Genomic DNA, 11,012 nt, shown 5'->3' on the forward strand with positions numbered 1-11,012 from the left:
CAACTCGGTATTACCGATTTCACATGCTGAGGAGACATTTGTCATTTGCATCCTGCACATTTTGTTCCATCTCCACTTGATGATTCGTTTCCTCTACCAGCACCCTATTTTTCCCTGCTACTTTGCTATGTGACTCAAGGACCAAACCTATTTTGACTCACACTTCAGAAGATCCCTTCTTGGAAATTGATGTCAAAGGGGGAGGGAGAGCTCACATCAAAGCTTAAACAAATCAAAAGGGGAAAGAGAGATAAATAATCACATGAAAGAGAGACCCCAGGGGGTTGGTATTCAAAGAGGAGAGAAGTCATATGTCTTTAGAGGGGAAAGACCTGTTCATGTTGTTTGTGTGTTTGCTTTGCTCTGATTTTCCATTCCTTATCTTCTCCCATTACCCCATATAAGATTCAGGAGGAGCAAGACATCTAAGGGAAGGAAATCTTCAAATTTATTGCATATTTTTACCTTTGGGGACATGTCTACACTCAAATATAGTACCTAGTACTCACTCTCTACATGTCATCCCAATCTTGGTACTCTTGTGGTTTGCTGCTCTTGCTCTGTTTAGTAGATGTTTCTGTGTTGTCTAACCTTGTTTACTCAGGTTCATCTCTTCCAAAGCTAGCTCAAGACCACAAGGTAAGTATGTGCATCACACTCATGTGCATGAGGATCTCTTGCTGATGTACATATTGTTTGCAAGAAGGGCTCATGAGCATGAAGGTACATTTCCTATATTCACACCATTTGCTCTGATGCATATATCCAAGATACATGTAACTCATTGCTTGCTCTGTCATGATTATGCACTCACATGCTCTTATGTTCCATATTTACATGATTGCGTACATGTAGGGGGAGCCTATGCATGTTACATGTTCTTCTGAAGCTTTACCTGCCCTTCTCTATATCTTTATCTAAAGCTTTGATGTATGTTGTCATCAGTTACCAAAAGGAGGAGATTGAAAGCAGAAGTGCTCCCTGGGTGATTTTGGTTATTAATGTCAAGATATCTCTTGTTGGACTAATACTTTTATCTAGTATATTTCAGATAAGTCCAACACTGGAGTGGCGTGGACAAGAAGATGTGGAACCCCTTCAAGATGCTAAGGACAAAGGATTGGCTCAAGCTCAAAGCTCGGGACTCTACATTTTCTATTTCAGTGATCCAAGATCACAATGAGTCTATAGGAAAGCCAATACTATTAAAAGGGGATGAGGTGTTGCTTAGTGGCTTGCTTGCTCAAAGTGCTTAGTGATATGCTGCTACGTCTTGAGCTTGCGTTGGTTTTCCTTAAAGAGGAAAGGGTGATGCAGCAATAGTAGCGTAAGTATTTCCAACAGTTTTTGAGAACCAAGGTATCAATCCAGTAGGAGGCTCCTCAAAAGTCCCACGCACCTACACAAACAAACAAAGAACTCGCAACCAACACAATAAAGGGGTTGTCAATCCCTTCACCACCACTTGCGAAAGTGAGATCTGATAGAGATAGTATGATAAGATAAATGTATTTTTGGTATTTTATGATATAGATTGGAAAAGTAAAGATGCAAATAAAAGTAGATTGAAAGCTTATATGATAAAATATAGACCCAGGGGCCATAGGTTTCACTAGTGGATTCTCTCAAGATAGCATAAGTATTACGGTGGGTAAACAAATTACTGTCGAGCAATTGATAGAAAAGCGAATAATTATGAGATTATCTAGGCATGATCATGTATATAGGCATCACGTCCGTGACAAGTAGACTGACTCCTGGCTGCATCTACTACTATTACGCACACATCGACCGCTATCCAGCATGAATCTAGAGTATTAAGTTCATAAAAACAGAGTAATGCATTAAGAAAGATGACATGATGTAGAGGGATAAACTCATGCAATATGATATAAACCCCATCTTGTTATCCTCGATGGCAACAATACAATATGTGCCTTGCAACCCCTATTGTCACTGGGTAAGGAGACCGCAAGATTGAACCCAAAGCTAAGCACTTCTCCCATTGCAAGAAAGATCAATCTAGTAGGCCAAACCAAACAGATAATTCGAAGAGTCTTGCAAAGATAACTCAATCATACATAAAAGAATTCAGAGGAGATTCAAATATTTCTCATAGATAAACTTGATCACAAACCCACAATTCATTGGATCTCGACAAACACACCGCAAAAAGAGTTACATCGAATAGATCTCCACAAGAGAGGGGGAGAACATGGTATTGAGATTCAAAAAGAGAGAAGAAGCCATCTAGCTAATAACTATGGACCCGAAGGTCTGTGGTAAACTACTCACAACTCATCGGAGGGGCTATGGTGTTGATGTAGAAGCCCTGCATGGTCGATTCCCCCTCCAACGGAGCACCGACGAAGGCCCCAAGATGGGATCTCGCGGAAGAAGTACGACGGTGGAAATTGTTTTTCGTTGGCTCCCTGGATGTTTTCGGGGTACGAGGGTATATTTAGGAGGAAGAAGTACGTCGGTGGCCGCCCGAGGGGCCCACGAGATAGGGGGGCGCGCCCTGTAGTAGTGGGTGCGCCCTCCACCCTCGTGGCCGCCTCGACTGCTTCTTGTCTTGCACTCTGAATCCTCTGGATCACATTTGTTCCAAAAATCACACTCCCGAAGGTTTCATTCCGTTTGGACTCCGTTTGATATTCCTTTTCTTCGAAATACTGAAATAGGAAAAAAACAGCAATACAGGCTGGGCCTCCGGTTAGTAGGTTAGTCCCAAAAATTATATAAATGTGTAAAGTAAAGCCCATAAACATCCAAAAGGGGTAATATAATAGCATGGAACAATCAAAAATTATAGATACGTTAGAGACGTATCATATGCTCCAAAGCGCTCAACCACTTTCTCATATCCACATATGTCCCAAACCAAAAGTCAAACTCGGACCCACCGATTTGATCTATCCAGAGCCACCGAATTCATTTTACATAGCCACTGCCAGAAACCCTAATCAATTCGGTCTCACCGATGGGATCTCAGTCTCACCGAGATGGGCTTGCAAACTCCCTGTTGCCTATTGTAATAATTTCGGTCTCTGTCGGTGTCAAAACCGGTGGATCTCGGGTAGGGGGTCCCGAATTGTGCGTCTAAGGCTAATGGTAACAGGAGGTGGGGGACACAATGTTTACCCAGGTTCGGGCCCTCTCTATGGAGGTAAGACCCTACTTCCTGCTTGATTGATCTTGATGATATGAGTATTACAATAGTTGATCTAGCACGATATCGTAGAGGTTAAACCCTAGAAGCTAGCCTATGATTGTGATTGTTCTTGTCCTACGGACTAAACCGTCCGGTTTATATAGACACCGGAGTGGGCTAGGGTTACACAGGGTCGGTTACAAAGAAGGAGATCTACATATCCGAATTGCCAAGCTTGCCTTCCACGCAAAGGAGAGTCCCACCTGGACACGGGACGAAGTCTTCAATCTTGTATCTTCATAGTCCAACAGTCTGGCCAAAGTATATAGTCCGGCTGTCCGAGGACCCCTTAATCCAGGACTCCCTCAGTAGCCCCTGAACCAGGCTTCAATGACGATGAGTCCGGCGCGCAGATTGTCTTCGGCATTGCAAGGCGGGTTCCTTCTCCGAATTCTCCATAGAAGATCTTGAACACAAGGATCGTGTCCGGCTCTGCAAAAAAAATTCCACATACCACCGTAGAGAGTACAATATTTCACCAATCTAAACTGGTGGCAATTTTTCACAGCGTGACATCACGCCACGGCCCGGTCATTATTGAAACCGTTTTCCTCAACCTGCTACTGCACATATTGCGAGGCGGTTTCATTGGCATGTCTTGTCGAAGCAGAGATCGTGTCCCCTTATCACGGGATTCTCATCAATATGGGTGTGGGTAACCCAACCGCACCATCAACATGGCGCTTGGGGAACAAGCGAGTTTATCGGGCAAGTGGGGAGACGCATGGTTTGTACCGTCTTTATAAAGAGATAAGGATTCCCCTTTTTTCACCCACGCCTTCTTCTTTCCCTGCTCATCCATTATCCCTCGCTCGAGCTCCAGCGCCCAAGTTCTCACCCTCTCCGCAAAGCCATTCCAAGCATGTCCGGAGCGGGAGGCAAGTGGATGGCCTCCTCCATTAAGGAGGAGGACATCATGAAGCTCCGGGAGACCGGATACCTGGCCGCAGACATCGGGCACCGGCTCCCTACCGAAGGGCAGATCATCCCTACCCCGGAGCCCTAGGAGAGGGTAGTGTTTCTCTCTCACTTTGTCTGCGGACTGGGATTCCCCCTCCAACCATTTGTCCATGGGCTCATGTTTTACTACGGGCTGGACTTCCATGATCTGGCCCCCAATTTCATCCTCAACATCTCGACGTTTATCATCGTGTGCGAGGCCTTCCTCCGCATTACACCCCACTTTGGCCTATGGCTGAAGACCTTCAACGTGAAGCCGAAGGTGGTGGTCGGCCAGCAAGCAGAGTGGGGAGGCGCCATGGTGGGCAAGATGCCCCATGTCACTTGGCCCGAAGGCTCCTATGTGGAGGCCGTGAAGGGGTGGCAATCGGGGTGGTTCTACATTGCCGAGCCACGTGACACCAACTGGGCAGCGGCCCCCGAATTTCGATCTGGCATCCGCATGTGGCTCACCTCCTGGAAAGAGAAGGGCTTAGCCTAGGGCTCATCGGTGGAGCTGACCGGACTCCAGACCTGTATCAGAAACATGATAAGCAAAAAAATCAAGCTTGTCAACGTGGTCATGGTCATGCTCTTTCGCCGGATCCTTCCGTGTCAAAGACGGGCTTTCAATATGTGGGAGTTCGACACGGCCAAACACCAGACGCTGCAAGAGCTCTTCGATACGATGCACAAAGATGTCTGGAAGGTGCTGTTCAAGGCCGCCGAGGTACCTCCTCCCATAACCGAGGATCGCAGACTCAGCGCAAAGCGCCCCGCCAATCCGGTAAGCTTTTTATATTTTGCAAGATATTTCTTTCCCCAGTATATTCGTGGGAGGAATCTAAGCCTCCACGCCAATTCAACAGGACTGGGTGGCGGTAGCGGAGCAAGTTGACTGTCCAGCTCCACTACCTGAAGATCCAGCAATGGCTCTCTTAACGGAGATGCTGTTTCCGGCGCCCTACAAGGTGCCGGAGAAGAAGGCCACGGGGACCAAGAAAGGTTTCCGGCGCAAGATTGTGTCGGACTCATCGTCCGAAGACACCAAGGCGCGCTCCTCCAACAAAAACGAGGAGGAGGAAGAAGAAAGCCCTCCCCCCAACCATGGGGGGAAGAAAAGGAAGGTCGCCCCGTCCGGGGAGGCCGAAGGGTCCAAGAAAGGAAGGACCCTCCCTCCGGACCACTCCACCACAGCCCCCTACAGCGACGAGGAGTGGTTGCCCAGGGACAAGCCCCTGGCGAAGTCTTAAGTATCCGGACACCATAATACTTCCGGAACATATTGCTTTATTGCTTCTTATCATGTCAAATATCACCGTGCAGTCCGGCCAAAGCCCACATCAACGTATCCTACTTGGATGGGTCTTTGAGTCAGTCGGCGATGAACAACGATGCACTCCCGACGGCCACCTCCCCCCGGCCCACAGAAGACACCAAGGTGCTGTCCCAGAGGATACCAGACCAGGAGGAGACTGTTCTGGAGACGCCCCAAGGAGAAACCCCAGACGCCGGGCACATGGGGGGGAAGACCCCCATGGATTCTGATGACGGGGGCCGCAACAAGTTTGTCCCCCATCCGGACACTACGCCCGAACCTCCAGTGGTTCCGGATTCAGGCAGGGGAAGCCCCTCACTAACACTACTAGGGAAAAGGCTAGCAACAGCACAGGTTTTAGGTGTATCAATAGCGTGGGGAGAGGCGCTACTAATAAGGCGCTGCAGCTAACACATAGCAGTAGCGCGTGCTCACCGGCGCTACTACTACACAAGTGTAGTTGCAACGTGGTTTGTGGGAGCTCGCTACTGCTAGTAGCTCTAGCGCACTTTGCCTGGACGCGCTACTGCTATCGCGGCGCTGCTGCTAACTTTTATACACTCGCTACTGCTAATTAAGTAGTTTTTTGTTTTTTTCCGGCATATTTGTTTTGTATTTGAATAGGCTTTATAGAAGAATCTTTAGCGCATAGAAATATCATCATGATACACATACAAATGCCTGTGAGACCACAAATGTAATCATAGCATATACATACAAATAGTCTCATCATAATCATCATCCAACACAAAGTGATATCTTGTCATCATCTCGAAAATAGTGATACATGCAAGTCTTGAATACTTGCAACTACAACAACGTCATCCATCTAAACAAAGGTATACGCAAGAAGTGCTATCACTATGAGTGAGAGCGGAACTATGCAGTACATGAGGTGGCGGTTACGAGTCCTCTCTCGCGCTAGCGTGAACCTCAAGTAACTAGCTTCTCCTTCTTGTCTGCTTTTGAAGCCTTTATGGATGGCGCCCGTGAACCCATTCACTTGCGCCTGACACTCATGCCACTTGTTGTACACCCCCGGAACCTTCCCTTTGTACACGACATAGCAATTCCATCTCGCCATCAAGAAACTAGGTACCTGTTAGAGAAGCATGTTCATGAAGAGGATGTACAATCATATATATGCAAAAAAATATACTAGAGCAACACCAAAAAAGAAAGGGTTAGCAACTAGATGCAACATACAATACGCCAATTAATTAACTAGAGGTACGCAGGTCATCGTACGCAAACTAACAAAGTAGCGTTATGCAAGTTTGGCAGGGACCGTGGACATCACAAAGTTTCATCACTACAAAAAGTATACAAGTTCAACCGACACATATCATCATCGTCGGCATCATAAATCACTAGAAGTTCCATCCTTTGATATCATCGAGGATGAACCCTAGCTTCTTGAACAGCGTGAGGTCTAGACATTGCATGCCTATGTGAGTTCGGACGTCAGCTCGCGATATAGGGCCGTGGTGGAACATCCCCTTCTGATTGACGACTTCTTTCACGATGATCGTCGCAATGTCGCTTTGGATGCGAAAGAAGTCATCTCTAAATTTATAATCCGCTTCTCCATGAGATTCTAGCCACTTGTGGATATGATCATCATTTCTGCTTCTCATGCGAAGCTTTTGGTGATCCGTGTTGAACTGAATCATGAGATGGACAATATAGAATCCATCCTTCTTGCTTGGTTTTGGGACATGGATGCAGGAGAAGTTAGTTTTATGAGCGAAACCCATCTTCTTGTTCCTTTGTTTCCTGATCTGCACGTGGCCACCTCTAAAGCTGAAGCCTTGGAGAGCATCATCTAGAATATTCATTATGTGGGTGTAGTCTTTTTTCTCGTAGTCTCTGGAAGGGTCAAAATACACGGCGTGGGAGACTTGCGGGTAAAGAACGATAAGGACGGCGCGCCCTTTGCTGCGGGGAAAAGACGCCTCAAATTATTCCCCATATGAGAGAGAAGGAATGATTGAAATGTACGAAAGGGTTGTCCTGAACTGACTTACTTTGGATGATAAGGCACGAGGACAATTTCCCGGTCCTTATTCTGTACCATGAAGTTTTGGAGGTACTCCCTAGCCGTTTCACGCTCAAAGTCTCTGAGACTCAAGAAAGACTCGTGCATGTAGTACGGATCTGCCACACAGATTTGCGAGACTTCTTCACTCTTCATGACGGAGCTCATATGTAGCGCAAAAAGGCGGACGATAGTAAAATCGAGCTGCCTTGTTAGAAACATCTCAAAGATATGGTCAAACCGCAGGAAGAACACCTCCGCGGGCCGTGTGTCGATGTAGCACCTCCCCTCAGAGGCTAGTAGGCTTTTCTCAGTCGATAGCACATGGTCGTGCAGTCTCCTGAGATCCCCTGATAGTGCCTGCAGCGGTTTCGGCAGTAGCATCGGCTCGCCCGTGAGATGGAACATGACCGCACCTTTCACGGGTACATGCTCTTCAGAATGCATCGTCTGGCTGCTATGTGCTCTGGCTTGTTTGGAGGCAGTTACCTTCCCCGATCTCTTCCTCTCCTTTTTCTTGGGCACACCTTCCAGACCCTTCCTTAACCCCTGCCCTAGTGTTCCCTGGCTAAGTACTGTACGACCCTCGCGCCCGGCAAGTTGAGCATGTGTTGAGGCGGCATCTTCAGGCGTGTCCTGTGAGGATTTCATGAAGAGAGACTTTTTGCAATCCCTACTATGACCCTACCCGGGCATATCATCCATATCCTCGTTAGCAAGCTGATAGCCCGATTCGTCATATGGTTGACTCATCATATATATGTCACAGTCATATGCGTTTGTATTGATGAAATCCATAGGGTCGACCTCCGTCTCATCATCCATTCTCTGTTCTACAGGAGAAATTACATCAACCAGTACTATTGCACCCCCTTCATCATGTCGTCCGCCGCTCTCACCCGGCACTACAGGAGCTGGTAATTGCGTAGGCAGGGTGGTGGTCTCCAAACATGCTTGTTGATGTGTGGTAGTTATTGGTGTGCTCTCGGCCGGCTCCAGATGAATAAGATTCTTCGGCCATAGCAGCACCCAATTCTTGCAGCTTCCAATCCGCGGCGGGGTCTCATCGTCTGCTCCCACATGCTGTACTGGAGGAGACAAATCCTCGTGCCTCGATTTCACACTGGTCAAGCTAACCCTGAAGTGCCCTGCGGGGATCGGCTGGTTGTGGAACGTGCGTTGCGAGGGGTCCATTATCATCCCCTTTCCCACATCCACCTTCTGGCCTTTGATCAAGTAGAGTATGGTGCACGGGGTTTCTTTCACCTGCAAACACTTATGTTTGTGGCGTAAAACAACCGAAAGGCAACAAAAATGGAATATTATATATATATATATATATATATATATATATATATATGTTGGTGCGACATGTAATTACCATGACGGCGTCGAGCTCAGCCAAAGACGAAGGCCCACCTAGCGCGCCTGAGACTGAGGACGGGCTGCTATGAGCGGGAGCGGCTGCGAGAGGAGGCCCGGTTGCGTGAGCAAGTGATGGTGCGATGGTGTTGTTGTTCATGGAGTTGCTCCCGACGAAACTGGGCAGCGGGAAATCATGTACCGTCTTGTCTGGATTTTCCTTCGTCCAGTTGATGGTAACTGGAACCAAGTTAGTAGCGAAATCATTTCTACAGGCAGTTACAGCTGCATTGACTGCCTGCTGTAGCAACTCATATTTGTCCTCGCCTGCTTTTTTCACATCCTTAGCTGCTTTTTTCTCGACCGCAAGCTTCACCTTCGTGTCGATGTCCGCTTGACTAAACTTCTTTTTCTGCTTCTTGGCCTCCGGGCCCTCATTGTAAAACACCTTCCACGTGGCGCCGTCTCCAGCGCCGTGCACACGACCATATTGCGGCCGCTGGTCCAAAGGGAGTCCCTTAAGTTCGTTCAAGGCCCGGTTGAGAGGGGTGTCCCACTTGGGCCTCATCGGAGAAGTAGGGCTTTCGGCTGCAAGCTGGTGTTGCCTCTCTAGTAGTCTAATCAATTTCCTCGTGATCTTGTTCGTGTAAAAAACCTTTTTCTCCTTGTCCCACTTGTAGCGGGCCCTGATGAAGTCACGCTCCAAGGGGTTGGTGAACTTCGTGAAGGGGTCTGGGAGACCCACGGCTTCACGTAACGCGTCCTCCTTATCCCATATGGGCCTTTTACTGAGGTAGACACGGCTTCCAAGGCGACGCTTCCCCGTGTTCCTTTGCTTAAGGCACTTGAATTTCGCAGCCTTAGCCTTGGCTGCCTCGGTAGCGCAAGTGTCCTTGAACTTTTCGAACTCCTCTTTCGTAAGTCTCGGAGTTTCCTCTAGAATCTTGGACAGGGGTTCATCAGCCTCAATAGCTCGTTTCACCCTCCCTTTCCAGGAGGCCAAATTATTGTTGAACATGCCCATGGCGTGATTGTTAATCTTTTTCATCTTCGAATCATCCCACGGTTGTTCTATGTTATCATCCCGGTTGGGGAACTTGAATCTCTTGTGCAACTTTGTTAGGAGCAACTGCATCAAATGTTCTTTACTCCTTAAGTCATCGTCGTTGATGCTCGCGCATTCCCATAGGATGCATCCTACTTGGTCCCCATAGCACTTGCGAGGTTCTTCCGGCTCTAATGGTTCAAACTTGCCAGGTGCCATCTTTGTGATCACAAGTCGTCCAATCCCTAGTTTGTTAGGTTTTCGTATCCTCTGCTTCTTATGCTTCCTCTTTTCGGTAGCGGCATCGGGGCCGGTACCTTCCCCGCTGGTACCTTCCCCACTGGTACCTTCCCCACCAGTCTCGGTGCCGCCATCGGTGCCAGCACTGTCGGTGTCGATGTCGGTGTCAGTACCATCATCGAGGCCGACCTGCAAACCTTGCTTAGCAATCAAATAGTCGAGGTACTCTTGTTCACCCTCATAATCCATCTCGTCGGCATCTTGGTCAGAAGGCCAAGTTTCTTCGTTGTTCGACATGTTTCCTATGATTAAGTGTCCTCATTTATTTCTAAAAGTATGAATAAATGATAAATGACATAAAAAGAAATCTATGTGCCAGCACTGGATATGCCAACTATGTAGCTCAAATCATGACTTTATTCACGGGAAATTTCGGCATGACCTTTGCTAAAAAATGGACATATCGAGCGCCTGAAATTCACTGGAACAGAAATGAATCAACATTTCGGCGTAACATAGGCCACTCGGATCATTTTCCAAACATGACATGTCCAAAACATGACATATGCACATAACACATGTCTAGTTCAAATTTGCATATAAATTCAGCTAATTTTGAAACCTAGCTAAATTCATAACTAAATAGATAACCTAATTAACATACTGCCCTAACTAAAACCTAAGTAAATTAACCGAAGAATCCTAGCAGAGAGAGGGGGGCTTACAGAGGGTGCAGGGGCGAGGAGGCAGGACCGACGACGGCCGGGAAGGCAGAGGAGGGAGGCGAGGGCCATCGGGTCCGGGGCGAGCGCGCCGGGGTCGGGGGCGACCACCGGCGCCGGGGTCGGGGGCGAGG

Source organism: Triticum dicoccoides, chromosome 7B (assembly GCF_002162155.2).
Source record: "Triticum dicoccoides isolate Atlit2015 ecotype Zavitan chromosome 7B, WEW_v2.0, whole genome shotgun sequence".
Taxonomy (NCBI): Eukaryota; Viridiplantae; Streptophyta; class Magnoliopsida; order Poales; family Poaceae; genus Triticum; species Triticum dicoccoides.